The sequence below is a fragment of the Chiloscyllium punctatum genome, chromosome 36 (genome assembly GCF_047496795.1).
Source record: "Chiloscyllium punctatum isolate Juve2018m chromosome 36, sChiPun1.3, whole genome shotgun sequence".
NCBI lineage: Eukaryota > Metazoa > Chordata > Chondrichthyes > Orectolobiformes > Hemiscylliidae > Chiloscyllium > Chiloscyllium punctatum.
The window spans coordinates 26,228,363-26,249,077 of NC_092774.1; the positions used below are offsets into that span (position 1 = coordinate 26,228,363).

At 46.6% G+C, this 20,715-nt stretch overlaps 1 protein-coding gene, 1 non-coding gene and 1 pseudogene across 2 annotated transcripts in view; 1 reads left to right on the forward strand and 2 right to left on the reverse strand.

The window, feature by feature from the left end:
• LOC140460903 (uncharacterized) overlaps nucleotides 1–20,715 on the forward strand; it is a 261,829-nt gene that overhangs the window by 71,854 nt on the left and 169,260 nt on the right. The window lies entirely within an intron of this gene.
• LOC140460049 (uncharacterized) overlaps nucleotides 1–20,715 on the reverse strand; it is a 95,986-nt pseudogene that overhangs the window by 21,935 nt on the left and 53,336 nt on the right.
• Nucleotides 5,987–6,058, reverse strand: trnaw-cca (transfer RNA tryptophan (anticodon CCA)). The gene has a single exon. It is a non-coding gene; the product is annotated as a tRNA-Trp (tRNA).

Consider the following 20,715-nt stretch of genomic DNA (forward strand, 5'->3'; position numbering starts at 1 on the left):
GAGCCACAGACTCTTGCAGAGTTTCTCTGCCCCAATCCCTGACACCCGAGGCGCCCTCCCCTGAAGCAGTTGAGACTTGCTCAGTGTAAAATACATTCTGCTTGGAGAACAGAAGGTTGAATGCTGCCTTGTTTTGAAGTTTTCCAAGTCATGAGGGGTCCAGACAGTGGAAATAATGTAGTAGAAATACTCCCACGCCCGAAAGGATCGAGAACGATTCGGTAGAGATTTCGAGGCATTAGGAAAAGAAGTAAAAGTGACATTACTAAGAACGTTCTCGCACAAGAAGCGGTTAGGGTCAGTAAATCCCTGTCTGACACTGACAAAGGGGCGATTCAATTGACACAAACGGGAATTCAGTGGACATGCTCAAAGTAACAATGTGCAGATTTCCAGGGAGAAGGCAAGAATAGAGACACTCATTTACTTTTTGTGTAGAACCAGCAGAGTGGGCCTCAGTCTGAGCTGTGACACGTGTTGTGATTCAGAGTGAACTCACAGTTCGACCAACGGAAGGTGGGAATTTAGAAAGAGTTTATATTTACACAGTCTCCTCACGTCAGCGCAACAGCAAAATGGGGTAATTATCCGACAGTGGAGAGAGCCCTGTTCCTGGGGATGGGACAAACAGCTGGCTCCGAGTCTCCAGTGTACATTGCTCTCTTTCCCGCCAGCTCAGAGGGAGAACAGTAAGCGGGACAAAGGAGTAAATAACGAACCGTGTGGGAGGGTGAATAACTGTTAATGGAGACCGTTAGTGGCTAACAATAAGTAGTGTGTCGTAGCAGACTATGTGATAACAAGGGCTCGTATGTGTGTGGTAGGGGTCAAGGACATGGGGGAGTTCAAGCCCGAACATTATTGAACTTGATATTGAACACCGGAGAGCTATAGGGTCTCCAAGTGGAAAATGAGGCATTGGTCTTCCATTTGGAGCTGAGATTTGCTGAAACACTGCTGCAAGCTTCAGACAGAGATGTTGGCCAGGGAACAGGGTGGTGTGCTAAAGTGGCGGGCACTTTTTTCTGCGGGCAGAACCGAGATGTTCTGCGAAGCAGTCACCCAGTTTATACTTCATGCTGCGTTGGGGAAATGACACTGTGAGCAGCGAAGACAGTAGACTAGGTTGTGGCAAATGTGCAGGTAAAGTGCTGCTTCACCTGGAAGGTATGTTCGAGCCCTGTGATATTCAGGAGGGAGCAGGTAAATGGGCAGGTGTTACACATTCGGCGGTTCCAGCGGAAAGTGCCTTGGGACAATGGGAGGTGGGTGTGGGGTGTTGAGAGTGAAGGACATGGGGGAGTTCAGGCCCTATCATTATTGAACTCGATATTGAAGACTGGAGGGCTAAAGGGTCTCCAAGTGGAAAATGAGGCGTTAGTCTTCTATCTGGAGCTGAGCTTTGGTGGAACATTACTGCAAGCCTGAGACACAGATATTGGCCAGGGAACAGGGTTAAAGTGCAGGCAACTGGAAGCTCAGGGCCTTTTATGTTTACATGGGGAACACATCTCCACATTACGCAGTGATATGTCTGCACAACAGCATATGACTCGACAGCAGTGAAGATCTTTTGACGCCACTGTCGACCGTGCATGCCACTCGCCAGATGAAAAACTGAATACATCTGTGGAAAAGCTGCCATGCAATGGAGGAGAATGACACAACGGGTGCGTGCTGCGACCATAACCCAGAAGTCGGGGATGCGAAGCCACTATCTCCTATTCATTCTATGTCGTCTTGAGCAACTTTCCCGTCTAACGGCGCTCTGTTCTGCACCTCGCCTTCTGATGTGCTTCCCAAAAACTTCGACGTAAATATTTCACATTGATACACTGGCCTAATGTGTACAGTTGAGGTGACTCACTCGTGGAGGTCTGAGTGGTCTTCTCCTGTTCTCTGTACCTAATGTTGATGAGGACAACGCTTGATACTGGCCACTAGGGTATCAGAGAAAAATTTAGAAATAAAATGGTTTAATTATCGGCCAGTGGAGAGATCCCGGTTCCTGGGGAAGGGGCAAACAGCAGCGTCCTGGGCGCAGGGAGATGAAATGAGAAGCAAATGTTCTGGAGCCTCTGCTGTTTGCATTTCTTGGAGCAATGCAGAACGTATTTTACACTGAGCAAGTCTCAACTGCTTCAGGGGAGGGCGCCTCGGGTGTCAGGGATTGGGGCAGAGAAACTCTGCAAGAGTCTGTGGCTCGTTGGTTCAGGGGTATGATTCTCGTTTCGGGTGTTCGTTTAGGGGAATTTGTGAGAAATCCCGGACGAGCCCTTTTTTTTCTTAAATTGCTTTGTGCACAAATGCCGATCAATTTTCTTAAAAAGCCACTTCGTTAATTCAGATCGGACTGCCTTATTTAGGGATGGGGCAGAGCTACAATTGCAGTGAACACAGCGAAAGGGAAACATTTGTTCAAAGTGAACACAAGGATTGCAGATTTTTCGCCCGCGCAATCCGACTCTGAATGAATCCTGCAGCTGCATTACTGCTTAATTCTGAGGGTGATACTTCAGGAAACGGAGAAGTGAAGTGATAGCAGACAGAGCTGAACAGGGTTGAACGTGTATGAGGAATGTCAGCAATGAAGGGAGATTGGAAAGTTGGGACAGTTCTCCTTGGAGAACAGAAGGTTGAAAGTTGGCCTGATTGACGTTTTTCAAGCCATAAGGGGTCTAGACACAGGAATAATGGAGTGAGAATGCTCCCACGCCTGAAAGGATTGAGAATGATTAGGCAGATTCATTAGGAAAAGAAGTAAAAGTGACATTAGGAAGAACGTTTTCGTACAGGGAGTGGTTAGGGTCAGTAAATCCCTGTCTGACGTTGACCCAAGAGGCAGATTCAGTGGACACACAAAAGGGAATTCGGTGGTCATGTTCAATGTAACAATGTGTAGATTTACAGGGAGAAGGCAAGAGAATGATAAGTACAGAAGAACTCATTGACTTATTGTGCAGAGGCAGCAGAAACTGTGCTGCGACACATTGTGTGATTATGAGTGAAGTCACACTTCAACCAGCAGCATGTGGGAATTTGAACAAAGTCCATATTTACACAGCCTCGACAGGTCAACGCTACAAAATGACCCAGCAGCAGTGGAAGAGATCTTTGACGTGATTCTCGAACGTGCAGGCTGCACGCCAGATGAGAAGCTGATATTGTCTTTGCAAAGCCTGCTGTGCACTGGTGCAATGGGAGTGTGATGGGCCCCAAACCCAGTGGGCGATGGATCGAAGCCATCTCCTGCTACCCAGTCAAGGTCGCTTTTTGCAACTTTCCCGTATAACGGTGCCTCTGTTCTGCCCCGTACCTTTTCATCTGCTTCCCAAAGCTTCGCGTATCTAAACTAAATACGTCAGATCGATACACGAGTCAAATTTACACAGTTGAGGTGGCACGCTTGTGGAGCTCTGAGTTGTCTTGTCCTGTTCTCTGTCGGTGTGTCCTGATCTAAAGTGTGAAACCTCTGAGACGGCAATGAACCGGTGAAGTTGAAACACATGATTCGCTGTTTTTGTCCATTTCCTGCAGTAAAGAAACCAACGCCCGTGTAATAAAAGACTCTCTGCAGGATTGCTGTGTCAAGACAAATTCTGAACACCAAGCAGGCTGCACAAAAATGCACTCATACCAATTTACCTGAGGGAAGAGTCTCCGGAGTCCATTTCTCTCTGTCCCGACAGCACAGCATCTTTCTGTCTCTCTGTTAACAAGACCTTTGGAACAAATTCAAAGTTACCCATTTCCTCCGCATGACTGTAACTGACTTAACCTGCCTCACGTAATAGTGTGAGAGAGCAGAAGAGTGAATGGGCTCTGCCTTCCACCAGCACAGCTTGTAAGTAGAAACGAAATGGTTCAATTATCCACCAGTGGAGAGAGCCCGGTTCCTGGGGACAGGACAAACAGCAGCGTCCTGGGAGCAGGGAGACAGATTGAGAAGCAGATGTTCTTGAAACTCTTCGCTACTTGCGATTCTGGGAGCAATGCACAACGTATTTCGTACTGAGCAAGTCTCAGCTGCTTCAGGAGGTGGCTGTGCCCAGGGCATGTGGCTCGTTGGTCTCAGGGTGTGATTCCAGCTTTGGGTCTTCCAGCATATGCAGTCGTGGGAGAGATCCCGGGTTCCAATTCCAAACAAGCCCTCGTTTCTTAAATTAACTTGAGCATAAATGCGCAATCACTTTCCTCAAAAAAGCCGCTTCTTTAAATCAGATCGGACTGCCTGAATTAGGGATGGGACAGAGGTACCATTGCAGTGAACACGGCGAAGGGAAACACTTGTTCAAAGTGAACACAAGGATTGCAGATTTTTCGCCCGCGCAATCCGAGTCTGAATGAATCCTCCACCTGTATTCCGCTCAATTCTGAGGGTGATACTTCAGGAAGCGGGGAAGTGAAGTGATTGCAGACGGCGCTGAACAGGTTAACGTGAATGGTACCGTCCTGAGGAATGTCAGCAATGAAGGGAGATTGGAAAGTTTGGGGCAGCTCTCTTTGGAGAACAGAGGGCTGAAAGCTGGTCTGATTGAAGTTTTCCACGTCATGAGGGTTTTAGACAGAGGAAATAATGCAGTGAAAATGCTCCCAGGCCTGAAAGGATCGAGAACGATTTGGCAGAGATTTAAAGTCATCAGGAAAATAAGTAAAAGTGACATTAGGAAGACCGTTTTCGCACAGGGAGTGGGGTCAGTAAGTCGCTGTCTGACAGTGACAAAGAGGCAGATTCAATGGACACAAAAGGGAATTCGGTGGGCATGTTCAATGTAACAATGTGCAGATTTACAGGGAGAAGGCGACAGAATGAGACACTTATTTACATATTGTGTTGAGCCAGCAGAGCTAAGGCGGGCTGCATGGCCTCAGTCAGCGCTGTCACACATTTCGTGATTCTGAGTGAAATCGGAGTTGGACCAACAGAACATAGGAAATTTGACAACGGATATATTCTGCCCAACAGGATACTCCATCACAGCAATGAAGGTGTTTTGACATCATTCTCGAAGGTACATGACACAATGCAGATTCAAATAGGAGTCACTGAATCACTGAGTAATTTGTTTACAGTTATTCAGTTGAGGTGAGCGGAGTTGCGCATTGGGAGCCACTCCAGTTGATAGGTCGAAGCCGTTTTCTCCTGTGTGATAGTCCCACCAGCACTCCAATTTGCTGTGCTTCCAGTCAGTAGATGCAGATTACTATCCCATACTGATACACGGGCCACGATGACCCATCTGTGGTGACAAGCTTGTGAAGGTCTGAGAGCTCTTCTCCTGTTCTCTGTCTGGCTGCTATGATCCGAATCATCAAACCTCTCTTCTCCGAGATAGGAATAAACTGGTGAAGGTGAAACACATTAGTTGCGGTGTGTCCCATACGCAGGAGGCCCTGCAGTAATTCCCCTCGCTGTTTCACACAGCAACATCCTCTCGGTCAATTACACTTGGCAAAAAGTGGCTTGAACCTAATAAATATCCGCCATTGGGTTGGACTGACAGTTTATAAAATTCAGGCTCTCCGTTAATGTGGAGAGGGGCCGTCAGACTGTAGTTTCCGTTCGTTCTGTTGAATAAAGATAATTTTAACTGTGTCCAGTGAGAGGAAAGGATTTGCTGTTGGTGGGAAACATTTCTATCTGAACTCGCTGTCACTCTCCTGATAGATTGAAACATAAAGCTGGGAGTCTCTGGATTATGTTGTAAAAATATCGGTATTGTGTTATTCACACCGCGCTGTCACCGACTGAACGAAGCGGCTGCCCAGAGGGTGGCGGCTGTGTTTGAATCCCGTGATGAACCCGGGGAGCTGAGCATTTACCCAAACAATGGGCACACCACCTCCCTGACACCGTGTTCACAAATCAAACTGACAGCAAAGATTCACGTGTGATCGAAAGTTTCCGCAACGAAGATTTGGCTCAACACATATCCCGAGTGAACGTGCTCCTTTCTTGATTTGAAATGCAAGAAGTCGACCTCAGTAAGCCTGACGTGATTCGAACACGCAACCTTCTGATCTGGAGTCAGACGCGCTACCGTTGCGCCACAGGCTCATGGAAGACCAGTCCCTTCTATTTATGATTAAGGGAAGTGATCGCACTGCAATGATATTATGTTCTTAGTAACTACGGAGATCAACAGTTCATGTCTGTTCTGTCTCTCCCCCCTCTCCCTCTGTCTCTCGAAACAATTTCCAACTCTCTCTCAATAAAAAACTGAAAGAACTGCGGATGTTGTATATCAGAAACAAAAAAACAGTAGTTGTCGGTTACCCTTCCACAGAACTGATGGTGATTGGGAAAATATCGAATTATATGCAGGAGATATTGTGGGAGGAAGGCGGACGCAGTAAACGATAGATGAGGACAGACCCCAAACCGAGGGAAGAACTGTTGGACAGGAAAAGGAGTAGATAACCATCTGCGTTTGAGGGTGAATAACTGTTAATGGAAACTGTTCGGAGCTAACAATAGGTAGTGTGTAATCGCAGACGATGTGATAACAAGGCTTGGTGTGTGTGGTAGGGACGAGGATATTATGGAGGTCAGGCCCTGGAATTATTGAATTCGACTATGGTCCCCAAGTGCAAAATTAGGTGTTTTTTGTTCTGCTGGTGCTGAGCTTCACTGAAACACTGCAGCAAACCTGAGACAGAGATGTTGGCCAGGGAACAGGATGGTGTGTTAACGTGGTGAAAACAATAACTGCAGATGCTGGAAACCAGATTCTGGATTAGTGGTGCTGGAAGAGCACAGCAGTTCAGGCAGCATCCAACGAGCAGCGAAATCGACGTTTCGGGCAAAAGCCCTTCATCAGGAATAAAGGCAGTGAGCCTGAAGCATGGAGAGATAAGCTAGAGGAGGGTGGGGGTGGGGAGAGAGTAGCATAGAGTACAATGGGTGAGTGGGGGAGGGGATGAAGGTGATAGGGCAGGGAGGAGGGTGGAGTGGATAGGTGGAAAAGGAGATAGGCAGGTAGGACAAGTCCGGACAAGTCATGGGGACAGTGCTGAGCTGGAAGTTTAGAACTAGGGTGAGGTGGGGGAAGGGGAAATGGGGAAACTGTTGAAGTCCACATTGATACCCTGGGGTTGAAGTGTTCCGAGGTGGAAGATGAGGCGTTCTTCCTCCAGGCGTCTGGTGGTGAGGGAGCGGCGGTGAAGGAGGCCCAGGACCTCCATGTCCTCGGCAGAGTGGGAGGGGGAGTTGAAATGTTGGGCCACGGGGCGGTTTGGTTGATTGGTGCGGGTGTCTCGGAGATGTTCCCTAAAGCGCTCTGCTAGGAGGCGCCCAGTCTCCCCAATGTAGAGGAGACCACATCGGGAGCAATGGATACAATAAATGATATTAGTGGATGTGCAGGTAAAACTTTGATGGATGTGGAAGGCTCTTTTAGGGCCTTGGATAGAGGTGAGGGAGGAGGTGTGGGCGCAGGTTTTACAGTTCCTGCGGTGGCAGGGGAAAGTGCCAGAATGGGAGGGTGGGTCATAGTGGGGTGTGGACCTGACCAGGTAGTCACGGAGGGAACGGTCTTTGTAGAAGGTGGAAAGGGGTGGGGAGGGAAATATATCCCTGGTGGTGGGGTCTTTTTGGAGGTGGCGGAAATGTCGGCGGATGATTTGGTTTATGCGAAGGTTTGTAGGGTGGAAGGTGAGCACCGGGGCGTTCTGTCCTTGTTACGGTTGGCGGGGAGGGGTGGGGTCTGAGGGCGGAGGTGTGGGATGTGGACAAGATGCGTTGGAGGGCATCTTTAACCACGTGGGAAGGGAAATTGCGGTCTCTAAAGAAGGAGGCCATCTGGTGTGTTCTGTGGTGGAACTGGTCCTCCTGGGAACAGATACGGTGGAGGCGGAGGAATTGGGAATACGAGATGGCATTTTTGCAAGACGTAGGGTGGGAAGAGGTGTAATCCAGGTAGCTGTGGGAGTTGGTGGGTTTGTAAAAAATGTCAGTGTCAAGTCGGTCATCACTAATGGAGATGGAGAGGTCCAGGAAGGGGAGGGAGGTATCAGAGATGGTCCAGGTAAATTTAAGGTCAGGGTGGAATGTGTTGGTGAAGTTGATGAATTGCTCAACCTCCTCGCGGGAGCACGCGGTGGCGCCAATGCAGTCATCAATGTAGCGGAGGAAGAGGTGGGGAGTGGTGCCAGTGTAATTACGGAAGATCTCTACTTTTTATGTCATTTACATAAATGATTTGGATGTGAGCATAAGAGGTAGAGTTAGTAAGTTTGCAGATGACACCAAAATTGGAGGTGTAGTGGACAGCGAAGAAAGTTACCCCAGATTGCAACAGGATCTGGACCAGATGGGCCAATGGGCTGAGAAGTGGCAGATGGAGTTTAATTCAGATAAATGCGAGGTGCTGCATTTTGGGAAAGTAAATCTTAGCAGGACTTATACACTTAATGGTAAGGTCCTAGGGAGTGTTGCTGAACAAAGAGACCCTGGAGTGCAGGTTCATAGCTCTTTGAAAGTGGAGTCGCAGGTAGAAGGATAGTGAAGGTGGCGTTTGGTATTGGCCAGAGTATTGAGTACAGGAGTTGGGAGGTCATGTTGCGGCTGTACAAGACATTGGTTAGAATATTGTGTGAAATTCTGGTCTCCTTCCTATCGGAAAGATGGTGTAAAACTTGAAAGGGTTCAGAAAAGATTTATAAGGCTGTTGCCAGGGTTGGAGGATCTGAGCTACAGGGAGAGGCTGAACAGGCTGGGGCTGTTTTCCCTGGAGCGTTGAAGGGTGACCTTATAGAGGTTTACAAAATTATGAGGGGCAAGGATAGGATGAATAGATAAAGTCTTTTCCCTGGGATTGGTGAGTCCAGAACTAGAGGGCATAGGTCTAGGGTGAGAGGGGAAAGATGTAAAAGAGACTTAAAGGGCAACCTTTTCATGCAGAGGGTGGTACATGTATGGAATGAGCTGCCAGATGAAGTGGTGGAGGCTGGTACAATTGTAACATTTAAAAGGCATTTGGATGGGTATATGAATAGGAAGGGTTTGGAGGGATATGGGCCTGGGTGCTTGCAGGTGGGACTAGATTGGGCTGGGATATATGGTCGGCATGGATGGATTGTACCGAAGGGTCTGTTTCCATGCTGTACATCTCTATGACTCTGTGACTCTAAGTGCAGGTAATGTGCTGCTTTACCTGGAAGGTATGTTTGGGCCCTTGAATAGTGAAGAGGGAGGAGGTAAATGGGCAGATGTTACATATTCTGCGATTGCAGATGAAAGTGCCTTGGGATTATTGGGGTGGGAATGGGGGTTAGGGTTGATGAAAGTGAAGGAAGAGTGGACCCAAGGTATAACTCCTGCCCATTTACCTATCCGCCAAATAGAGAAATTTGTTAAGTGTGTACAAGGAAAATTTTCTGATTCACAATGTGGATGTATCTACTGGAGAGGGTGCAAAACTTGCACACTAGCAACCATAATTCTATTAACATAAAAATGGAGATTGAAAATGATATATCGCATCTAAAATTTGAAGTTCTAAATTGGAGGAAGACTCAGGTATTAGGCAAGATCTTTCAAAAGCTGATGGGGGCAGATGTTCGCAGGTTGATGGAAAATGGGAAGCCTTCAACTATGAGATAACAAGAGTCCAGACACAGTATATTCCAGTTAGGGTGAAAGGAAAGGCTGGTAGGTTGGGGAATGCTGGATGACTGGAGAAATTGAGATACTGGTTTAGAAAAAGAAGGAAGCATATATCAGGTATTGACAGAGAAATCAAGTGAATCCTTAGAGTATAAAGGCAGTACAAGCATACTTAAGAGGGAAATCATGAGGGCAAAAAGAGGACATGAGATAGCTTTGGCAAATAGAGTCATGGATAACCCAAAGGGTTTTTATAAATACATTAAGGACAAAAGGTAACAAGGGAGAGAATAGGGCCCCTCAAAGATCAGCAAGGCAGCTTATGTGTGGAGCTGCAGTACGTGGGGGAGATACTAAACGAATATTTTGCATCAGTGTTTACTGTGGAGAAGGGCAAGGAAGACATAGAATGTGGGGAAATAGATGGTGACATCTTGAAAAATGTTTGCATTATAGAGAAGGAGGTGTTGGATGTCTTGAAATGCTTAAAAGTGCATAAATACCTAGGACCTGATCAGGTGTACCTTAGAATTCAGTGGGAAGCTGGGGAAGTGATTGCTAGCCCCTTGCTGAGGCATTTGTATCATTGATAGTCACAGGTGAGGTGCCAGAAGACTACCGTAGAGTGGCTAACATGGTGCCAGTACTTACGAAAGGTGGTAAGGAAAAGCGAGGGAACTATAAACCGGTGAGCCTGACATCCGTGGTGGGCAAGTTGTTGGAGAAAGTTCTGAGAGATAGGACTTACATGTGATTGGAAAGGCAAGATTTGATTAGGGATAGTCAGCACGGCTTTATGTGTGGGAAATCATGCCTCACGAACTTGATTGAATTTTTTGAAGAAGTAACAAAGTGATTTGATGAAGGCAGAGCAGGGACGTAATCTTTCTGGATTTCAGTAAGGCATTCAACAAGGTTCCTCATGGGAAACTGGTGAGCAAGGTTTGATTTCTTGGAATGCAGGGAGAACTAGCCATTTGGATACAGAACTGGAAGGCTGGTGATGGAGGGTTGTTTTTCAGGCTGGAGGCCTGTGACCAATGGTGTGTCACAAGGATCGGTGCTGGGTCCTCTCCCTTTTGTCATTTATACAAATGATTTAGGTCTAAACATAGGAGGTATAGTTAGTAATTTTGTAGATGACACCAAACTTGGAGGTGTAGTGGACAGCAAAGAAGGTTACCTCAGATTACAATGAGATCTTGATCAGATGGAGGTTAATTTAGATGAACGTGGGGTGCTGCATTTTGGAAAAGCAAATGTTAGCAGGACTTATTCACTTAATGGTAAGGTCCTCGGGAGTATTGATGAACAAAGAGACCTTGGAGAGCAGTTGGTAGTTCCTTAAAAGTAGAGTCGCAGGCAGATAAGATAGTGAAGAGGCATTTGGTATGCTTTCCTTTATTGGTCAGCTCATGCTGCAACTGTACAGAACATTGGTCAGGCCACTTTTGGAATATTGCATGTAATTTTGGTCTGCTTCCTATCTGAAAGATGTTGTGAAACTAGAAAGGGCTCAGAAAAAGATTTTACAAGGATGTTGCCAGGGTTGGAGGGTTTGAGTTATAGGGAGAGGCTGAACAGGCTTGGGGCTGTATTCCCTGGAGCATCGAAGGCGTGAGCATAAGGGTGATCTTACAGAGGTTTATAAAATCATGAGGGACATGGCTAGGGCAAATAGTTCTTTTCCCTGGGATGGGGGAGTCCAGAACTAGAGGGCATAGGTTTAGGGAGGGGAGGGGAAATATATAGAAGGGACCTAAGGGGCAAACCTTTTCACGCAGATGGTGATGCATGTACGGCATGAGCCGCTGGAGTAAGTGGTGGAGGCTGTATAATTACAGCATTTAAAATGCATCTGGATGTGTATATGAATAGGAAGGTTTTATGGGGATATGGGCCAAGTGCTGGCAAATGGGTCTAGATTATATTAGGATACCTGTGCTGCATGAATGAGTTGGCCAAAGGGTCTGTTTCTGTGCTGTATACCTGTACGACTCTATGACGAGTTGGACCGAAGGGTCAATTTCCGTGCTGTACATCTGTGTGACTCTGTGAAACTATGGAATTCTCTGCCCTAGGGAGCAGTTGAGACAGCTTCACGAAGTATATTCAAGACAAAATTGGATGGGGATTCCATGGTAGGGGAATTAAGGATAGTGCAGGTTGGAGGAGCCGAGAAGATGGATAGATCAGCCGTGATCTTAATGACTGGCAGAGTAGGCTCGATGGGCCAAATGGCCTACTCCTCCTTCTGTTACGATGAATGTATAACCCTGCATTTCCCATGGCAAGAGGTTTCCCAAGGCACAGAACAGGCTTTCTTACCTAAAATTAAATCCCTTGCCTTTGCTTGATCTCAAATCGCATTGACTTGGAGGAGAGTGGGAGTTTGCAAGTGTCCTCCCCTCCACACGTGACTCAACTGCAGGGCAGCTGCCCGGCCCGCCCTCCATTGTTGACGTCATCCCTGTTAGTTTCAGAGTGAAACTCCCTCTTTCTGGGCAACATCTGGGAGCAAAGCAATGTCTCCCCCTTTCCATTCCCCATCCTCCAGGAGGGGAGAGGTGTGTGGGTTGGTGAAACACTGTTCACTTGTAGCAACTGCAATGAATCCAAGGAGGGAGCAGATTCTCCAAAGGTGCTCAGATACTTTCTATCTCTCTTCAACATATTTTCCTTGTGTATTCCTTCGTATACAGTTTGCACCCTGGAAAAGGATCGCTTCTTTCCTCATGTTCACAATTAAAAGGGTAGTTTCTCATGGAACTGAGCAGCGTTTAAGGGATTGGCACATTGATATAAAATGTAGACGTATGTTGCTTCATATGGTGTATATTTGTCATTGTTGGCTGTTGTAGAAGTTTCTTTGCAATTATTATTCACCCTCTAATGTAATAATGGAGTTAACGTCCTGTTTCTTTTGACATCATTTTTATTTAATCCGACAGTAGGAAGTCATTCAGCAACGTTACTGCCTTTCTTTTCTCAAGCAGCCTTGACGCTTCATTTTTATATCCTTGATTCAGCTCCATTTCTCGCACCTTTGTAGACAGTTCATTCCATGTTATTGTCACCAAAATTAAGTTTTCCTCTATACACACACAAAGCTAGAGGCTGCATGAGGGTTTTCAGGATTCTGTGTGCTGGATAATATGTGATCAGCAGGCATCTGGCAACTGACAGGAATTTCCACCTATGTTATGTTCGTTTAACTGTACTGACAGTGATCACTTATTTTGTGATTTTTTTTGCAGGATGATGTGCAGAAAGAAATCTGAAAACAAAAGATACATCAACTTCTGACAGAGCCACTTGATTCATTGGGACTTGAATATCAGCAGCCATTCCAATCAAGAAGAAATGTTTGCTTTTGTCTGCTTGAGAGATTTTGGACAGTGCAGTGGCAGGAAGAATATGGAGACACCCGAGTGAGGGAGTTTCAGTGCGCTGACTGTGAAAAGTGCTTCAAACCAATTACTCAGCTTGGGGGATCAAAATCTCACCCCTCACGGTGGGGAGAGACTGCGTATCCATTCTGTTTTTAAATTCAAACCCAGTCCCAGTGCAACACGGGGGAGACTGTGGAAATGTGGGGACTGTGGGAAAGGATTCCCTTCACCATCGGCGCTGGACACCCACAGATGCGTTCACACCGGGGAGACGCTGTTCCCCTGCTCAGTGTGCGGGAAAAGATTCAGTTGAATGTGCAACCTGCAGACACACCAGTGAGTTCACACCGGGGAGAGGCCGTTCATCTGCCGCCATTGTGGGAAAGGATTCACTCAGTCGCACCGCTGCAGACACACCAGCGGGTTCACACCGGGGAGAGGCCGTTCTCCTGCTCAGTGTGCGGGAAGGGATTCAGTTGACTGTGCAACCTGCTGACACACCAGCAGGTTCACACCGGAGAGAGGTCGTTCTCCTGCTCTCTGTGTGGGCCACGATTCATCCTGAAACACCAGCAGGTCCACATTGGGGAGAGGCCATTCACCTGCCCCAAGTGCGGGAGGAGCTTCAGTCATGTGGGCAACTTGCGGTGGCACCAGCGGATCCACACCGGGGAGAGGCTGTTCACATACTCCGTGTGCGGGAAGGGGTTCACTCAGTCATCTACTGATCCACTTAAAGGGTCCACAACGAGGAAAGGCCGTTCATCTGCTCTCAGTGTGGAAAGGGCTTCACCCGCTCCTCCCACCTGCGGAGCCACTAGTGAGTTCATGTGCCAACACAGGGAAATTGAGGGAGCGATGGCCAAGTGTCTTTATCGACTGGACTGTTAACCCATTTCTGGGGACTCCCAGGCTTGAATCCCGCCGCGGCCCATGACGGACTTGGAATTCGGTCAGAAATCTGGAGTACAGAATCTCGTGATTAAACCATTGTCAGGGGGAAAACCCCCATCTAATTCATTCACGTTCTTTTTTGGGAGGGAAACTGCCGTTGCAGGAAAGGATTCACTCGGTCATCCCAGCTGCATCCTTTACCTGGTCTGTCCTACACGTGACTCCAGACCCACAGCAGTGTGGTTGACTTTTGACTGCCACCCCCACGGGCAAATGAGTTGGAGGAGCAACTGGATACAGTGTGTGGGTTGAAATTGCTGAGTGAGGCCAGACTTCCTGCGGCATAAGGCTGGACCAAGGATCCAATTATAAAGGGACAACTCAGCTGACCAACCGTAAAGGAAGTGGAGTTGGGAGGAGTGTGTATGCTTTGAGCTGTTTAAAAAAAAGCTTTTCTTCGTACAGTTTTTTTGCTGGGGAGATCTGAAGCTGTAACAAAGTTGGGTGGCAGTAAAGGTTACCTGAACGTAACCCCGTAACTCAGACTCTCATTGAAAGCTGTGAGATCAAAAGGATTTTGTTTTAAAACTACTAATTTCTTTCAACCTCCTGCACTAAATTTCCAATGTCATGTATCAGAAGGAGCAGTGAATGAGTAGCTAGTATCGTTAAAAATTGTAAATTTTTCATCTCTGCAGGTACTGCATTATTTCATCGGCATTGTAAAGTTTACTGGCAGCACCGGGAGGTGTGGGATGTATTCACGAGAAACAAAGTTAAAAATCACACAGCACCAGGTTATAGTCCAACAAGTTTATTTGGAAGCACTAACATTTGGAACACGGCTCCTTCATCAGGTGTTTGTGGAGCAGGATCATAAGAGAATTTATTGCAAAAGATCACAGTGTCATGCAACAGGAATGATCTATTGAACAAACCTCGATTGTTGTTAAGTCTTTCCTCTTTTAGAATGGGTTGCAGGTTTTAGTTCATTAATATGTACATCCCATTACTTCTTTGAAGACACATTCTCGAGACGACTTTAAGGTCTGTATACCAATCTTGTGTCAGGCTGGTTCTATTTCCAAAGTAGAAATTTATAAAATCTCACATGGATCGACTGCCTGTAGATTGTGTGCTTTTTGAGCAAAATACAATGTTTCTGCAAATGTAATTCTGCAAATTCAAAGTCACCCCAAAGTCTTATATGTAAATGTGTGTGCATGAGAGAGTGAGAGTGTGGGCATGTGAGTGAGAGAATGTGCTTGCGTGTGTGCATGCTTGATAAAGTGTGTATGTGTGTTGGAGTATCGGCCTGTGAGACAGTGAGAGTGTGGGGGGGTATATGTGCGTGTGTCTGAGAAAGGGGTCTGCATGAATGTGAGTGTGTGCTTTGTGTATTTGAGAGAGAGTGACAGTGAAGTGGGGTTACCTATCATGTAACATGAACCCAAGGTCCTTGTTGAGGCTATCCTCATGGTTCCAAGCTTGGCTATAACCCTCTGCTGGGCCACTAAAATTGATTAAGCAGTTACACAACACACATTGGAGAGGGCAGGGTGGGACTTGTCTTTTGGTTTGCAGAAGGTGCCAGGTTCTGGGTGCTGGAAACTAGGGAAAACACATGCTGGAAGACCTTTGGCGCAGAGAGATGGAGCTGGAAGCACGGCTGCAGATACACTGGGGGAATCATAGAACCCCTACACTGTGGAAACACTGCCCTTTGGCCCAATAAGTCCACACTGACCCTCTGAAGAACTTTTCCCCCACAGCTAATTCCTGAATTTAGAACACCCAATCCACTCTAACCTGCACACCTTTGGACCATGGGAGGAAACCGGAGCACCCAGAGGAAACCCACGCAGACAGGGGGTGGGGGAGGGGTAGGAAAGTGTAAACTCCACACAGTCACCCTGAGGGAGGGATCGAACCCAGGTCCCTGCTGCTGCAAGGAATCCCCTCTCCAGCTGTCAGCAATCAATTGGCTGCTTCCCAGTCCTGGTGACACTCCAGTCAGTTTGAGGAATTGAATTTGCTTCCACAGAGTTTCCATGGTGCAGGGGTCATTGTGTCTCAGCAGCTCCAACGATCCAATGAAGGGTTTGTCTACAGCGAGAACACTAGTCCACATTTCGCTAAAGGGTTAAAGTTCTCTCCACAATCAGAACCCTGGAGCACTCCCACACAAGCTGCCATCACAGGGCTTCTCAATTTGAAATCATTTCCCCTCCTGGATTCAAACGCTGCTGATATTCAGGTCCTGAGTAAATTTCTTGTCCAGGCCTGAACAGCAAATCCTCCTCTGCTAATAACTTGAGAAAACAGATCACTGCTGTCAGTGCAGGGCAGAAAACGGGATGAGAGAATTCTGCTTTATATGGAACAACCTTCTCTATCTTCTACCCAAAATCTCTATCTCCCAATTCCTCCTTCTTTCAATGGATTCCAACCCAAATTCATCCTTCCATCCTCCTGTTTTTGCCCAGCTCCCACCTCCTAAAAGTGTTGACTTTGGTTCAGTTTCACAGCCACTTCTTGCCATCCCCAGTATATTGCCCATGTCTTTATTTAGTTTTTAAAACAGAAAGGCAATTAATGGTTTGCTGATGCCAGGACGTGATGGTGACTGCGCTCACACAGACTCTCTCTCATGTCATTCACAAAAATCTGCTCTGCACATGTGCAGAGAAGAGGATGCTGGGTGTGGGGAGATGCTGGGAATGGGTGGGATGCATTCACCACCTTCCCATTCAATCAAGATCCAATCATCCCCACAGCATCCCCTGTCCATTCTCTCGCGCTATCTCTAGCTTCCCGTCTTCTCTCTCTCACATGCCACCCTCTGCACCCCTCTTGTTTCTTTCCCCACCCTCTTGTTCTCCCGTCCATTCTACCCACACACCCTCTGCCCCCGGCCAATCTCTCATTCACCCGCTGTTCCCCATCCATTCCCCTTCTCTCCCTCCTCACCCTCTGCCTTCCCCCATCCAGTTCCTCTCCCCACACTCATTCTCTCTCTCCTCCCACTCTCTGCCCCGTTCATTCTCTCTCTCTCTTCCCCCACTCTCTGCCGCTTGTCTATTCCTTCTCACTCCCCACACCCTCTACTGCCATTCATTGTTGCTCTCTTTCTCCCCCACCCTCTGCCCCACCCAGAGACCGCTGTCCATTCTCTCTCCCCACACTCTGCAATCCGATTTCTCTCACTTCACGCTCTGCACCCCCATTCTCTCTCTCTCTGCCAAACCCTCTTCTCCCCCCCAGTTTTTCTCTGCCCCCGATGCTCTGCCCTGTGTCCATTTTTTCTCTCTCTCTCTTCCCTCCAGCCTCTGCCCCCCCATCCAATCTCTGTCCCCGCAGCCCCACCCCCACCCCCACCCCCACCCCCATCCTTCCATGTACCTCGAGCTCTCTTTGATCACTGTATCAAGCCCGAAGGACATAGAGAGAATGGTGACGACTCTACCTGGGAGATGGGAGGGGTGGTGTGAGAAATGGCTGATCTTTAACATTGAGAATAGCTAAAATCATGTATTCAGGAACATTAGTAAAGTCTGAAAGTATATTCAATTGTTTGACAAAAAGCTGCAGAAATCTTTCTGAAACTTGCATTGAACAGTTAGGCCACAGTTGAGGACAAGTTGAAAAGGTGGAATAGCCTGTTCCTGTTCTTGAGAAATTTGTTCAGATTATGTAAAATAGGGTGATAGAGTTGCAGAACATGGAAACAAACCTTTCAGTCCACACTGACTACATATCCTAAATTAATCCAGCGATCCATTTGCCACCATTTGGCCCATATCTCTCTCTCAACCCTTCCTATTCATATACCCATCCAGATGATTTTTAAATGTTGTAATTGTACCAGCCATGACCACTGCCTCTGGCAGCTCATTCCATACATATACCACACTCTGCATGAATAGATTCCCCTTTCAGTCCTTTTCAAACCTTTCCCCTCTCACCCTAAACCCATGCCCCTTTCGTTTGGGACTTCCTCTACCTAGGGGAAAAACATACAAAAGTTGAGCAGCCAGACAAAATGCTAAAGGAATAAAATGTTGAGCCCCAGGGAAACAAAAATAAAATTGTGGCTCCAGCCTTTTTTTCCCCTCCTGTTGGCATTTGGACACTGAAAATCTGTCAGTAGCACCAGCATCTCCACTGGGCATACTGCGCATGTACGCCGGTGTTCGCAAATTACTGCGCATGCGCTTTCCTGTCAGCGGAACCGGCGCTCAACGCTAGTTGGATGCTGCCTGAACTGCTGTGCTCTTCCAGCACCACTAATCCAGAATCTGGTTTCCAGCATCTGCAGTCATTGTTTTTACCTCGTTGTTTTAATGGACCAATGGAAAGTCTGTTGAGAGTCCCCTCATGCGGAAGTTGGACCATGCGCTTGTGAAGGTGTTGTTGCTGCTCCTTTATCGCTGAATGAAGATTGAACTTTACCTCAGACCGCAATTTCTTTCCCCTGTCCAATACCTGTGAGTACAAACACTCTTTTCTCACCCCCCTCCGCCTTTTTTATTGCAGCAAAGTTGGTTCAGGTCTGTGTCTTAATTGGCAAACACCTAACAAATGCAGTAACACAGTGTGAAGTTATAGCCTTTCCTGTGAAATGTTTATGTGGTGATATACTGGGATGTGGAGTAAGTGAGGACTGCAGATGCTGGAAATCAGAGATGAATAGTGTGGCGCTGGAAAACACAGCAGGTCAGGCAGCATCCGAGGTGCAGGAGAGTCAACATTTTGGGCCAAGCCCTTCATCAGGAATGATGTGTGGATGTATAAAGGTGCCTCAGCTACCTTCTACTCAGGCTTTCTACTCCAGTCAATGTCAGTTGTCACATATGTGCAGCAAGCAATGAGCAAGACAAGTGGTATATTAGCAAGAGGAATTGAGTTCAGAAGTGGGGATGTCTTCCTGCAGTTAGGAGGTGATTGAATATATTCAAAGCGGAGTTCATCTGACTTGTGAATGTCGAAAATAATTATAGGGGAAGGCAAGAAAATGTTTTTTAAATAAATCTTTTTATTAGAAGCTTTTTCAAATCTTTTACAAAACACCTATATACAAAAAAAAGAACAATACCAAAAAACAGAAAGATAGAGGCAGTACAATGATGTCATATCACAATACTATTAATAATGAACTACTTACTATTCTATCAAAACAACCGTATCTACTTAGCTAAAACTAAACTGCAATCAAATTAAATAAAATTTAAATTAATCTGAATTCAAATTAACTTAGAATAAAGTAATATGATATAATTTAAATTATTTCACTCACTACACCTCCACTGAGGCTCCCATCCCTGGGATCACCAGTCATTCTTTTCCTCCAGCCTCCCCTTCCAGTGCCTCACGGGCACCCAGACTGATTCCCACAGCTGTACCACGGCACTAATTAATATTGCTGATAAGCCTGTATCAATATAATTTAGAAAGGACCGCCATGTCTTGTAAAACTGCACTGTTTTGTGGGGCACCATATTTGTGAGGTAGTCTTGGGGGAGATGCTCTATCACCAGCTTTCGCCACCCCATAAGACCTAGGGGTTTTTCCATGTCCAATTCATTAAAATGTTCTTCCTTGCAAAGTGGGTAGGAATGTTACACAGTCTCTTCCTGTGTTGCCCCAGAGAGTGCAAATTTGACAACCCCAGAAGAAACGCCGGATCCACTTTAACTTCAATCCCCAGGATGTCCTTCGGCTCCCTTACTATTAGCATTCCAGTATTTCTGGATCTTACAACATGACCAATAGCAGTGTGTGAGAGTGCCTATACTAATTTTACATTTGGGACACCCTGATGATACTCCTCTCTTGAACTTAGCTAGCCTCTCTGGCGCCATATAGGACCTGTGCAAAATCTTCAATTGCATGGCCTGAGCTTTGTTACATATTAAAATTTTCCTTACATTTTTTCATATCTTCCCATACTTCCAAAGAAATGTCCTCTCCTAGCTCCCGATTCCACATCCGCGGACAGAAACTCAACTAGATGAACCATATATACACAGTGGCTACAAGAGCAGGTCAGAGGCCAGAGATACTGCAGTGAGTAACTCACCTCCTGACTCTCCAAAATGTCTTCCAACTTCTTCAAGCCACAAGTCAGCAGTGTGATGGAATACGCTCCACTAGCTTGGATGGGGTTGCAGCTTCAACTGTATTTGAAACGCTTCATACCATCCAGGTCAATTTTGCCTGCTTGATTGGTACTATATCCATTGTTCAGAAGTAGTAGTGTGTAGTATCTACAAGACGCACTGCAAACATTTACTAAAGCACCTTACAAATTACCTTTCAACTAACATCCACTTCCCTCTAGAAGGACCAGGACAACAGATACATGGGAACACAACCTCTTGCAAGTACCCCTCCAAGCCACTCACCATCTTGACTTGGAAATGTATTGCTGTTCCTTCAGTGTCACTGGTCCAAATCCTGGAATTCCTTCCCTCAAGACATTGTGGGTCACCGTATAGGATGTGGACTGCAAAGGTTCAAGAAGGCAGGTCACCATCACATTCTCAAGGAGAACCAAATGCTGGCCAGCCAGCGACGCCCATGTACCAGAAGTAGATTTTAATAAATTTTCGAAACACAGGGTTGGAATCTGCAAACTAAAGAAAATCAACGTTAAGGAGGGTCAGATGGAGGGCATTGATTTGGTGCTTATTTGAGAACAGATAAGGAGCGATTATACTGACACTGAATTGGAACTAGAGTTTAGAGTTAAACACCTGTAGTGACTCACTCAATGTATAAATCTAAAATCGATGAAAGATTGGCCCCTGGCCTGTACTTCAC